Source organism: Castor canadensis, chromosome 12, assembly GCF_047511655.1.
Source record: "Castor canadensis chromosome 12, mCasCan1.hap1v2, whole genome shotgun sequence".
In the NCBI taxonomy this organism is placed as follows: domain Eukaryota; kingdom Metazoa; phylum Chordata; class Mammalia; order Rodentia; family Castoridae; genus Castor; species Castor canadensis.
This window is the reverse complement of record NC_133397.1, coordinates 108304697-108321426: the sequence shown is the minus strand read 5'-3', so window position 1 is coordinate 108321426 and position 16730 is coordinate 108304697. Positions and strand designations below refer to the sequence as shown.

Below are 16730 nucleotides of genomic sequence, written 5' to 3'. Positions count from 1 at the left end.
GGCTGGGCACCTCTTTGATGATCAGATAAATGACCATGTGAGGACATTTTTGCCTTAAAGAAGAGAAAGCTGAAAGTTTTCCCAGTGGGCTCCGTCCCTGGGGTTTCCTGCTCCTCTGTGGTTTGACTTCCCCACTTGGGTGGCCTTAGTGGGCTGCTGTTGTTATCCAATTTCCTTGCTTCTATTTTAATCATTACCACCACCAATCATTGTTGCGTGTTCTAGAGGAAAATTTTACAAATATTTGAAAATGAAATTGAGTTAGAGGTTTATCAAATAGAGATGTTTGCTATAATTTAAGGAGTAGTTCTAACATAAGCAGACGATGTACAAAGCCAAAGTCTGTTTTAAACAGGTTTCTGCTCTATGACATGAGTTGGTTTCTTACGTTTTGTTTCATAGAGTGCAGCTTTTGCAGAAATTGTCAGGGATATGGATAGATGGAGGGCTTTGAGGAGACTGGAGGGGAAGGTTATTGGGAGCAGAGGCAGCAAAATTAACAGATGGTAACTGATGGATGGAAGATGGTCAGAATGATGGTGTAACAACCACAGTTACCTTCAGAAAATTATCGCCATCAAATGCCCAGGTACGCCCCGGATAGAAACATGGGGCTGCCTGCTATGCCCAAATCTAGGAAAAGAGGCAGGTAAGCTAGTGTTTCTTATCTGGTCAAACCGGGAAGGCTGCCTGGAGGAGAAAGGATCTTTTGTAATGATGAATGAGAAAAATACTGGCTGAGTAAGTGGACAAGGGCAAGGCTGACACCCTGTGTGGGCTGCTGTTTTTGGTTCTATTCATTTTTTCATTGTCTTTGCTAGTCCTTGGTCTAACTCAGGTGTTTCAGAGCAGTTGGCTCGTCTCAGCACAAAATGGTGGTGACTTCTAAAACAGCAAGCTCTCCCTCAGTAGCTTGAACTGTCCTCTTTCTATAGACCTTTGACCTCAACCTTCTACCTAAGTCACACATTTTGGCATTTGTCGGACTTCTCCAAGACTTGTCAGTTGGTGTCTCACATTTGAAATGCGCAAACAGAATGTTCTTATCATTCCTTCCTTTTTTCCCTCTTCTGACCTCCAAATTTACTCTGAAATGAGTTTCACATTCTTCCTATAATTTTCATTCCTGTCATGCCACCACAATTCTGTTTTGGGACCAAATTATATTCTAACCAGCATACTGCCATGGTCATGTTTCCCATTGCCCCGCCCCATGTTCTCTTTTCTCCCGTGTCTGAGGCTTGACTAGGTCTCTCCTAAATTGTCCAGTTTAATGAATGTTGACTGAATACTTGATATGTGCACAAGGTCTAGCCCTTATAAGCTGTCAATAAAAGTGGCCTGTATTATACCCAATTGCACTATTTTTAAGATGCATACGATTTCTTTTAGGAAGACAAAGAATCACGAAGAAGAAGCAAATGAACAAAAGTAGAAATGATTTGTATAAAAGAAGAGGATAGAGGGAAGCTTCTAGGCAGTGGACAAGAGTAGCCTATGCACGGAAGGAGGATCCAAGAGTCACTGCTAGTCAGTGTAGACTTGCAGTCAAGTGCAATCTTATATGCACTAGTTATAGGACCTTGAGCCAGTCAGTCACCATCACCTGAGTTTTCTCATTTGTAGGATGAGAATTAAGAATGAGATCATTGCTAAGGTTCCTCCTTGAAGGACAATCTGACTAATCATTTTGCTGGCTTTTGGCCACTTGCCAGCTCTGCGCAAGGGCTCTGGGTTGAGGTGACGATTGAGTTGTGAAAGTAAGTCACTCAATCACTTGGAAATTTGGGTCCTTGAGACAGTAAACACCACAATAGACATGCCAATTTATATTGAGCTAGCCAACAGATGCACATGTGGTCATCTGGCTCCTGCAGTTCTGTAATCTACATTGCCATTCTTGAGAATGATGATGACACTTGTGGCTGACCACCAAGATGGGTGTGCCTCCATGATCCCCAACCTGGAGCAGTACTTAGCCACCACCCAGCGCTCCTGGAAAATTTCACCTTACTCTTCACTCCCCAAATTTCACTACGATCCTCATTTATAATGCTTTCAGCGGTGCTCCAAGAGACCAGGCGCTGCACTGTGCCAGCCCATCAGATAACACTGGGGTCTGGATTGTTGAGGTCACAGAACTGTGGGATGCAGGGAGGCTGTTCTCACCCTGAGTGCAAGCTTCTGGCAATCTGGCTCCAGAGTGTGCATTAACTCAAGTGTCATAACAGAAATTATGAGATCAAAACAACTCCAACTGTAAATATTACTCAGAGTTATTTTTTTAAATTGGCCAATGTTGAGTGCATGGCCTGATTTCCCTGGCTTATTAAATGCCAAAATATTAGTTTTGAGGAGTAGCACTTACGGGCCTGGGAATCATCTCTGGAAGAATAAATCATGTGCTTTAAATTTCTTTCTAAACCTGGGAAGACTTATTGTCATCAAGGATAATAAATTTAGTCTGCCTAACAAGTCTAAGGAAAGATTAATTTTGGTTCTCGGACAAGATTAATAAAAGGAAGTCTTTCACCGTATGCATTTTCACTCTTGTAGCCAAGCTAATTTGTGCTCAGTCCCCTCCATCTCCACCCAACTTTCTTCCTCCTTTGTCTCCATCAGCATCCCCTCTGTCAGGACTTGAGCTTCACCCTCCCTCCATAGAAATGTGTCACTGGTGTCTTCCCAAACTCATTCTCTCTTGAGGTCTTCCATGATCAGATGGAACTGGAAGATCACACAGTTGTGTGATACTGAGCGAGGTTCTTAACCCATGTCATGTTGTGTGTTTAATCTTTGAAATGAGATGGTAGACTATTAAAGACTGGTCTAACTCTAAGAGTTATGGAAGCTGTGGAAATGTGCATGCATTTCTTATCTTTGTAAGATATAAGATTCAGATATAAGGGAAACAGAATGAAACCTTGGTTCTTTTGGAATCGAAATGCAATACAGGAGACACATTTCCATCCCTCTGTGCAAAGTGTTTACTATCTGCCTTAGATAAATGTTATCTCTATCCTTTCTGGTACTCATCCTGTAGTGACAGCGTCATCTTGATTCTTACCCCTCCTCATTTAAGGTCATCATGGTCTGAACCGTATGAAATGTCCTTTTGGTTTTGTCTAATATTGGCAATTTTATATAGTTGGTCTAATACAAAAGCCTTTGTTGAAGCTGTTCACTCAGTCTTACTATCTTGTCATTCTTTCTCCCCCATCCATTTCACCAACTGACACACTTGTCCTCATCTTTTCAGGCTTTGCCCACGTGTGAGCTTTTTAAAAAAAATTATTATTCATTTATTCACATGTGCATACATTGTTTGGGTCATTTCTGCCCCCTGTCCCCCACCCCCGCTTTATCTCTGCAGTTTTCTCTGGCCTCTCCGACTCTCATGTAGCTCCCCTGGGTTCCATGAGGTCAGGGTACCAGTGGGAAATATCGCCCTCTAGTGGAGTGAATCAAGAAGAGCTTAATGAGGGTACCGTTTGTTTATTCGGACCTGATCAAAATGAAGGGAAATTAGCAAGGTATGTTGAAGCAACCAGGACCAGAAATAGGAGGAGCTACTGTGCACCCCAAGGCCTGAAGAAACAACCCAGAGAGAGCCAAAGGAGGACCCAAGAGACATGACCTCCAGGAGAGAAAGGCAGCCATGTCTAACCACCAGGCCAGCAGGAAGGAAGCCAGGGAAGAAATGCCCCGTCTTTTCTCTCTTGTCTTGCTATCTCTGTCTCTGCCAATCCTAGCCAGAGAAAAGAGAGCGAGGAGCCTATCCCCTTGATCAGCTTCCAGGGACAGATCAGGGTGCAGGGGCCTCTGCTGAGGGTCAGGAAGGCTGCTGTGTCAGGAACTGGCTGGAAGAGTCTTGTTTATCATAAATGTCCATTTGCTTGTTGAAGAAGGAAGAACATCTGGCAGAATCTGGCAATTTATCTTTTTGTGAGGGAGGCAGGAGTGTAGAGAGTGTTTCAAGAGAGATAGTCATGCCTATTATTTTTTTAAATCAGAAAATATTTCAAAAGCACAATGATAATGTTAGAGACACCCAATGTTCCCACCACTAGACTTGAAGAATTATTGACATTTTCCCATGTTTATTTCAGGTATTGATTTATTGGTGATACTGGGGTTGAACTCAGGGCTTAGGACTTGCTAGGCAAGTGCTCTACTGCTTGTGCCACACCTCTAGTCCTTTTTGCTCTGGTTATTTTGAAGATGGGGGGTCTTGCTTTTTGCCCAGGCCCATCTGGACCATGATTCTCCTATTTATGCTTCTTGCTGTAGCTGGGATGACAGGCATGTATCACTGCACCCAACTTTTTCTGTTGAGATGGGGATTTCTGGAACTTTGTTTGCTCAAGCTGTCCTGGAACTGCGATCCTTCTGATCTCAGTCTCCCACATAGCTGTGATGACAGGTGTGCATCATCGTGCCCAGCTATTGGTTGAGATGGGGTCTTAGGAACGTTTTACTCAGGGTGGCCTTGCACTGAGATCCTTCTGATCTCAGCCTATCAAGTAGCTTAGCCAGGATTACAGGTGTGAGACATGGGCATGGAGCTTGATTCTTATTTTAAGAAATGTTAGTGGTTAGTTATAGCCATCTCTGATCAATCCCATCATTGTCCCTTTTCAGAGGTAAGTATTTTTCCAAAGTATGTCACCTTTCTGCAATTTTGTTACACATTCATAGACAATATGCATTGTCTGGTAGGCTTAAATGTATAAAAATGGTTTCCTGCTCTACCTGCCTTTTCTTTACACCTAATTGTATATTTAGAGGTTTATCCATGTTAATAAATTAGATCTAGTTTATTCCTTGCAACAACTGCTCATCGTATGACTACACCGTAATTTATTTATCCATGCCTAAATTGATGGACGTTTAGGTTATTCCTTCCCATTTCTTTCCCTTTCTCCCCTTCCCTCCCCTTTCCTTTCTCTTTCCCACTCCCATGACTACATTTTGTGTGTGTGTGTGTGTGTGTGTGTGTAGAAGTGGTGGTTCTCAGAGAGTATGCATCTTCAACTTTACTCGTAGTAACTAAGTTAGTCTTCAAATTAGTTGCACCAATTTACAAAGCTGTGGATCAGAAGGTACAGACATGTGATACCCTCTTTGTAGTCATCCCGGGAGGGTAGCAATCCCCAAAGTTGTTTCTTCCAGAGTTTGGGACAGCCATACTGAAGGCTACCTTGCTGCTGAGGATTCCTGTCCAATGGTACCCATACTTCTTCCACATGTCCACAGCTCTGCTTCTGGGTCTGGGCTGGAACATTCTAGTTCACATTTTCCTCCGTGGGATCACTAGATTTATGATGTCAGGTGCTGCTGCTCAGAAAAGTCGACCAATTTGACTCCCTGCAGGGCCAAGGCTGAGCCCGGTGCAGCCTGGTGCTGTGTGCCCAGTGGCTTGGCTGGGAGAAGCTCCAGCCAATTCCTGGGACAAGAGGCAGTGGTAACTGATGGGTAACTGAGCATCCTTCCAGCCCCTCAGAAGCAACTGTTATGTGTCACATTTTCGTGTATTTTCTCTGTGTGCACAAACACTGCAGGTTGTTTTACTGTTAAATGAGCAAAAGACAGTGTTAACAGTCTGAAGCTTATACAGGTTTTTGGGGGGTATTATCTATTTTATTTTATTTTTTTTGATAGTGGTTTGAACGTGTGAAGCAGTGCTCTACCACTTGAGCCATGCCTTCAACCCATTTTGCTCTGGTTATTTTGGAGATGGGGTCCCATGAACTATTTACCCAGGCAGGCCTCAAAATGTGATCCTCCAGATCTCAGACTCCCAAGGAACTAGGATTACAGGGGTGAGCCACTAGTGTGCCCAGCTGCACAGTTTTTTTTTTTTTTAAGAAAAAATACAAAATTGCTAGTTCCAAATTAGCCTCTTCTCTGGTTCCTCTGTGAGGCAGGGTGGGATGGGGACCATCCAGTGCCAGATCAAGGGCTAGATAAAGTGAGCCCAGTGAGGAGGGGGAGAGAAAAGGTGGAGAAGCTGATGTCAGAAATACATCAGACCTGCCCCAGGCCTAGGAGGTGACATGTGTGTGTGTGCACACAAGAGAAAGTGGTGTAAATGATGATAAAATAAATGAAGACCACATTCTAGGAAAGAGGAAAGGAGGGAAGATGGTTGTTGGGGACATAGTGGAGTGGAATCTGCGCACTAGACTGTCACTAGATAGAGCTAATATGTGAATAGAAGGCCGCTGGAGTGGAGGACAGGCCAGGGTGTGCTAAAGGTCAGGCAGGAAATACAGCAGCATAAAGACAACCATCTCATAGCCTGTGCATGGGGCCTGAAATTGACAAGTTGCTGAAGTAATGTGCCATTTTGATTTCCACCAGGGGTTGACATATCTCTGTGGTTTGCAGATAGTCTTGAAAAACTATGCATTTGCACTCCGGACACAGGCACACATGTATGTACACGCAGCATTTCAAATAAAGTGTCAAAGGAACAAGGTCCTGTCTCATCCTTAGGGAAAGAAACCCAGATCAACAAACTGTCTTTGTGGGTCCCAGAAGGGAAAGGCAAAAGGAAGGGACCTTTGTGGAAATCTCCAGCATAATGGAAGACAAGGCTAAGGCACATACCGCAAGAGGCAGATCCCCTAAGAAATACACACCTTTGAATTATAGGAGATTTTAATTTCTGAACCAAAAGCCAGGAACATAATCCAACAAAGAAACAGAATATTTGAAATCCCAACTTCCCAGAATGCTGGTTCCAGGAGTCTCTTTTGGGAGGTCAAGCTTTTTTGCAGAACATTGAAGAGGGGCAGAAGATGCTAAATTTGTTAAGCCACACCATGCTGGGTACATTCACAAAATCATCTCTTCAGTTCCCTCACTGAATTCTGCAGGGTAGTATAATTATTTTCATTTTGTGGTGAGGTATCCAGTGCCCAGGAAGTTTCAATAATTTTTCCAAACTTACCCTGTTGGAACATGGCACAGTCTAGACTCTTAAATAGCAGCCAGTCTCCAGCTCTTGAGAAAGTGAGGATGGTCACAAGAGCCTTCTTTCAGTCGGGTGGTGCAGTGAAGGTCTTGGCTTCTGGTCCCTTCCATTACCTATAACCTTGGTCCCAAAGGAGAGGGAGAGGAAGTTCAGAATTTGCTTGTGACTGCCTGTAATTTTTCTTGGGGGGGCACTTTGGGAAAAAAGTGTCTTTCCATGTGCTCAAAGGTGAGAGGTGCTGAGCTAGCATAGTGGGAACTTTTTTCTGAATGCTTCTGACATGCCAGGCACTGTTATTTATTAATTAATTTATTTTTAATTTGTATTAGTACACAAAAAAAAGTTAAAACAAAAGAGGGATGTGCTCAATAAATTGTAATGAAGAAAATACTTACATAAACTCCACGAGGATGAAGAAAAAGAACAGTTATCACTCTGGAAACCTCATTCATGCCCACTCCCCTATTGACTCCCCAAAGTCAAGCATTATTTGACTTCTAATGCTACAGTTGAGTTTTGCCTTATTTTGAACTTTATCTTGGTTTCTTTCATTCACACTGGTAAATGTAGTTTATATATTTTATTTGCTATATGTTATTCCGCTGACTGTATCTACCATAATTTGTTTATTCATTTTATAGTTGATAAGCATTTAAGTTGTTTTCAGTTTTAGCTGCACAAATCAAGTCACTCTGAACATTCTTGATCAGGTCTCTTGGTGTTCATACGCATGCATTTCTGTTGGGTACATGTATGGTTTATAGGGTATGAATAATGCCCTTAAAATATTATTTTCAAAGTGGCTCTACCCAATTTATGCAACCACCAGCAATGTATGAGCAGTTCTGTTGCTCCCAATGCAAAAAATACTACTTATTTTTGGCTTTTTTATTTTAGTCATCATTGCGGAAATGTAGAGCTAGTTATCTCATTGTGGTTTTATTTCACATTTCCTTAATCACTAATGAGGTTGAACAACTTTCCCCACTAATTGGCCATTTGACTATTATCTTTCATGTCTACGTCTACCCCTGCTGCTTTCCCAGAAATACCCCAGTCTGGATAATTTATAAACAATTGGAATACATTTCTCACAGTTCTGGAAGTTGGGATTTCTAAGATCAAGGCACTGGCAGATTCACTGGCTTGATTTCTGCTTTGAAGATGGTGTCTTGTGGCTTTGTCCTCTGGAGGGGACCAATACTGTATCTTCACATGGTGGAAGAAGCAGAAAGGCAAAAGGTACATTTTAATAAAGGTGCTAATTTCACTCATGACTTAATGACTGAGTCCCATGACTTAATCATCTTCTAAAGGTCTTACTTCTTAATACTGTCACATTGAGTCTTAGGCTCCAACATGTAAGTTTGGGAGCAACACATATATTCATAGCATAGTACTTTATAAAGTACCCATTCAAATTGCTTTCACACTCTTCTGTTGGGTGCTTGTCCTTTTCTTATGAATTTGTGGTTGCCCTCTGTTACATAAATTGCCAGTGTCTTCTTCCATTTATGACTTTGTTCTTCTTAATTGTGTTTTGGTGAACAGAAGTTCTTGATGTTGATGAGCTCTGTGTCATCAATCAACAAATATGTTTCTATGCATATTTTATAATTATCACGCTAAGTTCAACCAAAAGGCTCTACTGAAATTTTTATTACTGTGTTGAATTTATTGATTGTTTTTCAGACGTATGAGCATGGAATATTTTTCCATTTATTTAAGTTTTCAGATGATCTCAATGGCAATTATATATTTATCTCTGTGAAAGTCTTGCAGAATTTTTTTTTAGAATAATTTATAGGTATCTGGCGTTAACAGTTTTTATAAATAGCCTTCCCTTTTTAAAATCAAGGTTTAATTTATAAACAGTAAAATGCATAGCTCCTAAGCGCCCATTCACAGATTTTGACCATAGTATACAGCAATGTAATCCAAGATATAAACATTTCCATCGTTCCTGAAGTATCCCTTTTCTCTCTTTTGGTCAGTCCCTACCCGATAACTGTTCTTCTATTGTCTTGATTTCTTTCTCCATAGAACAGTCTTGCTTATGCACAATGCCATATAAATGGTAGTATGAACACTGTTGTGTCTGTCTTCTTTAACTCAGTATATATGTATAATCTAAAGTCTGTCTTCACTGTTGTGGGCCTCAGTAGTTCTCCCTTTTATATTGCTGGATCATATTTAACGGTATGAATATAATATTTTTGTTTTTCCATTTTCTTGTGGATAAAAAGTTGGTTTATTTCTAGTTTTGACCATAAACATTTCCTGAACATTCTTGCCTAAGCCTTTGTGTGAACATATGCTTCCATTTCACTTGGGGAAATACCTACAAATGGAAACGCTGGGTCATAAGTCTGTGTATATTTGTCAGAAACTCCCAGACTTAATTTTAAGGTGGATCTACAATTTGATACTCCCACCAGCAACGTTTGGAGTCCTACTTGTTACACATCCTCCCCAGTGTCAGTGGCATTGTCATTCTTTTTAATTTTAGCTATTTCAGTGGGTGTGGTGGTATTTTATTTTGGTTATAATTTTATTTCTCCGATGACTAATAAGCTTGAACATCTTTTCATGTGTTTACTGGTTATTTATGTATTATTATTTGTCAAATCCACATTCAAACCTTTTGCTCATTTTCAGAAAAATAGATTGCTTGTATTATTGAGTTGTAAGTATATTGAAAATATATTCTTAAAATGTCCTTTGTCAGATTTTGTGAATATTTTCTTTTGTCTGTTTCTTGCCATTTATCATTTTTCAGAGTGCCTTTTGATGAGCAGAAATTTTAAGTTTAACTAAAATTATTAATGTTTGTGTATGGTTACTGTTTTCTGGGGCCTAAGAAGCTGTACATAGCCAAAGATTGCTGTTTTCTTTTATACTGTCTTTCAGAAGTTTTATAGTTTCATCTTTTATGTTTGGGCATATGATCCATCTACAATTAATTTTCATGTAGGAGTTAGGGACTCCCCCCTGAATAAGGTATGTAGTTTTTGCAGTGTCATTTTTTTTATGTGGTGGTACTGAGGTTTGAACTCATGGCCTCACGTTTACTAGGCAGACACTCTACCAGTCCCTATAGTGTCATTTGTTAAAAAGATTTTCCTGTCTTTACTTATTTGCTTTGACATCCTGGCAAAAGATTAATTGATCACATAGCATGGGTCTATTTTTCGGCCCTATTTTATGATCTATTTGTCATTCTTTAGGCCAACACCGTGTTATATTGATCACAGTAGCTTTACAGTGAGTTTACATCAGGTAAATTCCCCATGACTGTTCTTTGTAAAGATTTGTTTTTGAGTAATAATGCTGTCACAGATTTTAGAATCAGCTTATAAATTTATACAGGATTTTGCCTGAGATGGTGTTGAAGACATTAGAGAAAAATTAACGAAATATTGAGTCTTTCAAACCATGAACATGGTATATCTCTCCCTTTATCTGGAGCTTTGTTTCTTTCAGCAACGCGTAATAGCTTTTCACGTAAAATGCTTTTGCATAGCTCTTCAGATTTATCCCTGAGTATGTTATGTTTATGATGCCATTGTAAATTATATTTAAAACTTTCAATTTCCCTTTGTTTTTCTATAATACAGAAGTACAACAGATTTTAAATTTATCAACTTTATCGATTTCTTTACAACAAATTATCCTCCAAAGTCAGCAGATTAAAAAAACCAAGCATTTGTTTATTTTTAATTTTTTTTGAGATAAGATCTTTCTAAGTAGTCCAGACTGGCTTTGAACTCATTGGGTAGCCCAAGGTGGCCTTGTGATCGCCCTGACTCAGCCTCCCAAGTGCTTGGATTATAGGTGTGCATCACCATGCCCAGCAAGCATTTATAATCTCACAGTTTCTGAGGATCAGGAATCCAGGAATGATTTAGCTGCATAATTCTGGCTCAAAGACTCTCATGAGCTGTGGTCAGCTGTTGACCAATGCAGTGGTAATTCATAGGCACAACAGGGGCTGGAGGATGTCTTTCCAAGGTTGTCTATGTGCTTGTTGATAGCTTCAGTTCCTTCTCGTGTTGGTCTGTCTATAGGATCGCATATGGCATGACAACTGAATTTCCCGAGTGAGGGATCTGAGACAGAAAGTGTACTAAAGACAGAAGTTCCAATATAACTGATTCAGAGTTGATATACTGTCACATCTGTCGTACACTAGTGGTCACACAGACAAACCTTGATAAAATATGGAAGGGGACTGCACAGGGATGTGAATGCCAGGAAGTGAGGCTCATTATGGAGTGTCTTGGGATGTGGGTGTCCTAGTCTGTCCTCGAGCCTTCAGTAATTCATATCCCCCATCCATGGAAAATACACTTACCCCATCCCAAGGCCCACAAAAATTTCATCCCATTATAACATGAGCTCAAAGTTCACAATTTCATCTAAATCATGTCCACGTGTTCAGTCATAGTTCTTTAAGTATGGCTTCATGAGTATAATTCCTCTTGACTTGTAGATCAATGAGCTAAGGAAATGTTAAGTCTTCTGTACCTAACATACAACAGGGGATAGGCAGAGGATAACCAATACAGATACTCCTGTTCAAAAGGGGGGGACTGAGGCAAAATAAATAACTGGATCGTAACAATTCTGAAATCCTGCCAGACAAACGTAAGTTTCTTGACTAGGTTCCAGTGCCACTCCTGTCTGGAGATGATTTTCCATAGTTCTTGGTTCTGGTCTCTAGGCTTTTGGGCCACCTTCTGAATCATCTTTTCTTTTTCATGAAAGATTTCATGTGTTTACAGCTGAGTGGTTTCTTGTGGGAATTTGGGAGTTCAAAGGCCTCTGTTCATTTTATACTGTCACTTTCAATTCATATAGGCAGTATTCTGGTGATAAAATTCTCTCAAAACTTTTATGATCCTCTGATGAATCTCATTGGGGGTTGCTCCATCAGAAAGACCCACACCTATAACTCTCTCTGAGATAAATTCTTTCTTCTCTTTTTTTACAAAATAGATCTGGGCTCAGGTTTATTTACAGAAACAGCACAGGACACCAGTCTCCTGCAGATGGCAGCCAGGAGTGTTACATCAGTCCATCTGTCCTCACAATGGCAGACAGAGACCTTTACTATGGGGCCTTCACAGGGTCTTGGGTACCTTTGGGAGCCTGTGCTGGAGCTGGGCCTGAGCAGCAGCTGGAGCCACAGTGGAAGCTGGAGCTGCAGCCTGGGCCTTGGCCTTTGGCTGGCAAAGTCTGCAACCCCTGGCCATGTAGGGATGAAGATGTTTCCCAAGCTTGGAGTGGGCAATGAAGGCAAATTGTTGGAGTTTGCAGTTGGCACTCTTTGGGATCTTGTGTTTGTTGACCACTTTGGGCTTTACGAGGGCCTTGACGGCCTTGGCATCTGCACTCCTGGCCTTGGCATTGTCTGCCTGCATCTTCCTCAGGCCCTTCTTGTGGTTCTTAGCAAAATGCATGTTCCTCAGGAACTTAGGGTCTACCCCTTTAAGAGACTCATGTCTTTGTGATCTGGGCTATTGATATCATTCCTGTTCCATTTTCAGGACTGGTTGTGTGTGATATGGCGGTTGGACTTGGCTGTGTCTGTGCCATAAGCCATAGCTCCAGAAGTGCTGGGGGCTGGAAGGAGAAGAGAAAGCCCCCCTGAGACAAATTCTCTTATGCAGGGCTTCTGCTGAGATGACTGAGGACAATACTCTTAAGCATTTTAGAACTCTTGTTATTTTATTTATAGATGCTGGAATGCAGCCCCCTACATCCTGTAGTGGCTTTTTATCTGACTGAACAGACTCTGAAAACCACTTTTTAACTTTCTGAGGTCTTAAAAGAAGATTGTATAGATATACATTTGCCTTTACCTTTAATCTTTATTTTCTGAGGGGGCTTGGATTTGCTATTTGCTTGGAAGAAATTTCTTAATTTTGGTATCATTTACCATCTGGAAAGTCTCAGAATCTTCAGAACCAAACATGGCCCATCTTTTGGTCTAACAGTTCTTTCTTTAGCTTCTCTCTGTCTCTCCTCTCACATTGTAATACAAGCAGCAACAAGAAACCAGGTGGTACCTTCAAAACTCTGGATGGAAATCTTCTTAGCTAAATTACCAATTCATTAGGTATATTTTCTATCTTTTGTATCGCTACAGGCAACAATGGTGTTAAAGTTTCTGTTATGACATTGTAAGAATCTCCTCGCTTCAAACTCCAACAAGATTTTCCTCACTTTCCTTAAGACCTCACCAGCAACCTCCTCAAAGTTTGATTTTTACTGACAGTCTATTCCAGGCAATTCAGGCTTTCATTACTATTCTCCTTCACGTTCCTATGGCTATTCCATTTTCTTCAGTGCCTGGCTCCAATTCTACTCCTGTATTTTAGGTTTTTCTTCTATCAGCACCCCTGTAACCTGATACCAAAATTTGTGTCAGTAGGTGTAGTAGAAGGTACATGTTTTTAGGTTTTTTGACAGTGGCCTACCAAGAGACAGGAGCTAAAGAAGTGCTTTGGCACACACTGTGTCTTTCACTGGAGGGGACCCCTGGGTCATCTGGAGTCCCTGAGTTAGTGGGAACCAGACCTGAATGAACACATGTGGAAAGATTTAGGTCAGTGCTCAGTGATTAAGAAAACAAACACACCTAGACCCAGAAAAAACCCAGCTTGATCTCACTTTATAGATGGGCTTTTTTGTCTGTAAAATGATTCAGAAGGGTAAAGTGACTTGCCCATGGCCACCTGCCAATTAGTAGAGGAGTCCAGACTAGTCCTTTTAACTCTTCATTTGGTGCTCTTTCCAGGTACCATAAGGCCCCAGGTTTGCATCATGCTCTATGCGCTGACAAATCAACTCCTACCTTTGAAGTCTCAGTGGCAGTGGCTGGAAGAAGATGACGGGAAGAACACTGAGATCTGTTAGAATATATGTTTATACTCTGTAGTAAGCCATAACTGATGCTTGGATAACTAATGCTGCTCCCAGGAACTCTTCTACCAGGACTCTGACAATCTGAGACATTCACTGTGGCATCTTTAAAGATCAAAGAGCAGAGGGTTATCTCTGGTTCCTTCTTTTGTCTTGCTTTTTAAAAAAGGAAAGATCAAGCAGAGGTCCTTGAAAGATAGTTTTTATTTACTTATTTTGGTGGGCAGTTACTTTTTCTTTGGAAATAAAATTTTCAGCACATGTTCAAAACACTAGATTTTGAATATCTTCTCTCGTCTGCCTGTAAGAATGGTTATCAATAAAAATCAGCCAATGAACACTTACGAGCTAGTGACATATATTTCCAGCTGCGCCCCCCCAGACTTCAAGACCACAGACAGCCATAGTTCAATGTGTTCCCAACTCAGCACATTACCTTTATCTTTCAAGCTACTCACCCTCCTGCATTTTAAAAATCTTAAAGACCTTCTGATACACCTTTTCCGAAGACCAAATTCTTTTGAATCTACTTCAGAAAATATTTCTTAAATGTTTCTTCCTTTGACATCCCTACCTTAAGTCCCTGTTCACACGGTCACCTATGAGCAGCTCTTACTGTTTGCCTGCATTCTGCTTGGGCCTGGTGTACAAAGGTGAACAAGACATAGTACTTTCAATATGAGGAAGGGGAAGGAGACAAAAACAGTGTCAGTAAAATGTGATGCATTGTACATGTATCATTTCTCTCCTGAGCTATTACAATAGATCGTGGCTATTCCCTGTCTTGCTCTCTTCACTGCAGTCAAAGTACTCTTCTAAAATAAAGAATTTATCATGAACACAATCTTCATCTCCCTGTCACCTAAAGAATGAAACCCATAGTTCTCAGGCTGTCATTCAAAGCTTTCACAAGCCTGCCAAAATCTGACTCTCTTCCTTTCCATTCCTATATCCTCTATGTTTGAACTCTACATTTTAGCCATATTAGACTACTGGTAGACCTCCAAAGCCTCCTCATGTAGACCCACTTTTCTGAGTCTTCTCCTCTTCCCCCGCTATTTCTTTTCCCTTAAATGCCCTTCAAACTTCATTCACCATCGGGTTACCTCTTACTCATCATCAAACTCTTACTCATTATTTAAGATTCACCTTCCTCAACTTCCCTACTCTGAGACAGAATTAATTACATCCTCCATTTAACATGCCATGATTATAGATTCTATAATATTGAATCTATAATATTCAGTTATAATTATTTCATAGCTTAGATGCTGAGTTCCCACTCAGCACCTAACACCTTGTTGAATGATTGAAAAGAAAGTAAAGACATCTAAACCACAAGGGGCACCATTGTGAGAGTGTCTGTATTCTTACTGATAATGGTACTATGAAAAAATTAGACAACTCAGAGCCCCCAAGTGCTTGACTAAGGTAATCAAAATTCCTGCATTTGGAATCAAAGGAAGTTTCCATGTCTGTTTTTTATCCCCTTTGTTTCATGTGAAGTTTGGGACATTTTTGTTAGGTTATCCCAAGTTTATACAGTATAAGATGGGTCTAAATGACCTCAGGATTCTCATTAGACAGAGAGAGAGAGAGAGAGGAGAGAGAGACAGGAGAAAGGAGGGAGGGAGACAGAGAGAAAGAGAGGAGTCCTCAGGGATGCTGGTGGTCAGGAGAAAGTCCACTTTCACTTTGTGGCTATGACTGTGGCTATTTCACAATCTGTCCCTTGGTGCTGGTGGTGAGGTATACGTGGATGTGTGGGGCAATACTTGGAGATAATTTGAGACCTTAGACATGAGATGACCTAGACGTGATTCACTGGCTGCTGTCAGTGTATCTTCCTAACTGCTTTATGAGTAAGTGGCAAGCTATCTGGCCTCAGCTCTTTTTCCTACCAAAGCCCTGCTTTGAGAATGCAAACAGGATGCTTCAAAAAGGAATATGCCCCACATCCAATTAAATAAAGATTTCTCAGACATTTGGGAAAAATCACTCAAAATTTTTGGCCTTTATTGCAACTTAATCCCCAGACTTTCATTTCATGGTAATGTCCACTATTTCAAAACATTTCCCATAGGGAATCCCATCAATGGGGTGAAAGTCTCCAGAAGGTTACAGATAAGGGCTGGAATGCTTTCCTTCTTTTTAAAAATTAAATTCCCTAGATCTTATCCACATGATCTGCAGTTCTGGTTTGGCATTTTATGCTTTAAGAATGTTAGTGCTGAAGGGACTTGAGGGGACATCTGGCTCAGCTCCTTGCTCTACAAATGGTGCCAGTTAGCTTAAGGTCACATGGCTTGTCAGGGTGGAGTTGGGACCAGGATCAAGGTCTTCTAATACTTAGTCCGAGGATTTTTCCCCTATGCCAGTTCAGACACAAGGGAGATTGCTACACTAGATGAATGAAGTTTTAAGGACTTTATAAGCATCTTTGGAATGGGTGTGTGCCTCTGCTTTCCTGAAATCCATGCTTCACTCCAGGACCAGCTCTCAGAGGCTTGGACTATCTTTTCTGTGTTCTTGGAGGAGCTGAAAGTAGTGAGGCTGATAATGGATCAACATTCAGCCTAGAGTTGGAAGCTGTTTGTGAGCTTTTCTGGAATCTGCTAAGCTCCCCATAACCATTCTACTACTTGGAAGGACAATGTAAGAAAAAATAACATTGCTTTAAAATGTACATTGTAAAAAATATACAGTTACTATCATCTCAGCTAAGAGTTGCCTAAGAAAACATGATGATGAAATGTCATGTGGATTCTGGATGGATTCTTGAAACAGAAAAAAAGACATGAGGTAAAAACTAAGAAAACATGAA

At 40.8% G+C, this 16730-nt stretch overlaps 1 long non-coding RNA gene and 1 pseudogene across 1 annotated transcript in view; one reads left to right on the top strand and one right to left on the bottom strand.

Moving 5' to 3' along the window:
- Nucleotides 1–8081: 8081 nt before the first annotated feature.
- The window catches only part of LOC141415085 (uncharacterized), a 75018-nt gene continuing 66369 nt past the window's right edge, over nucleotides 8082–16730 (top strand). The window contains exon 1 of the long non-coding RNA XR_012440114.1: nucleotides 8082–8221. This is a non-coding gene — a long non-coding RNA (uncharacterized lncRNA). The remainder of the gene's footprint in view (nucleotides 8222–16730) is intronic.
- LOC109680091 (large ribosomal subunit protein eL29 pseudogene) lies at nucleotides 12092–12584 on the bottom strand (annotated as a pseudogene).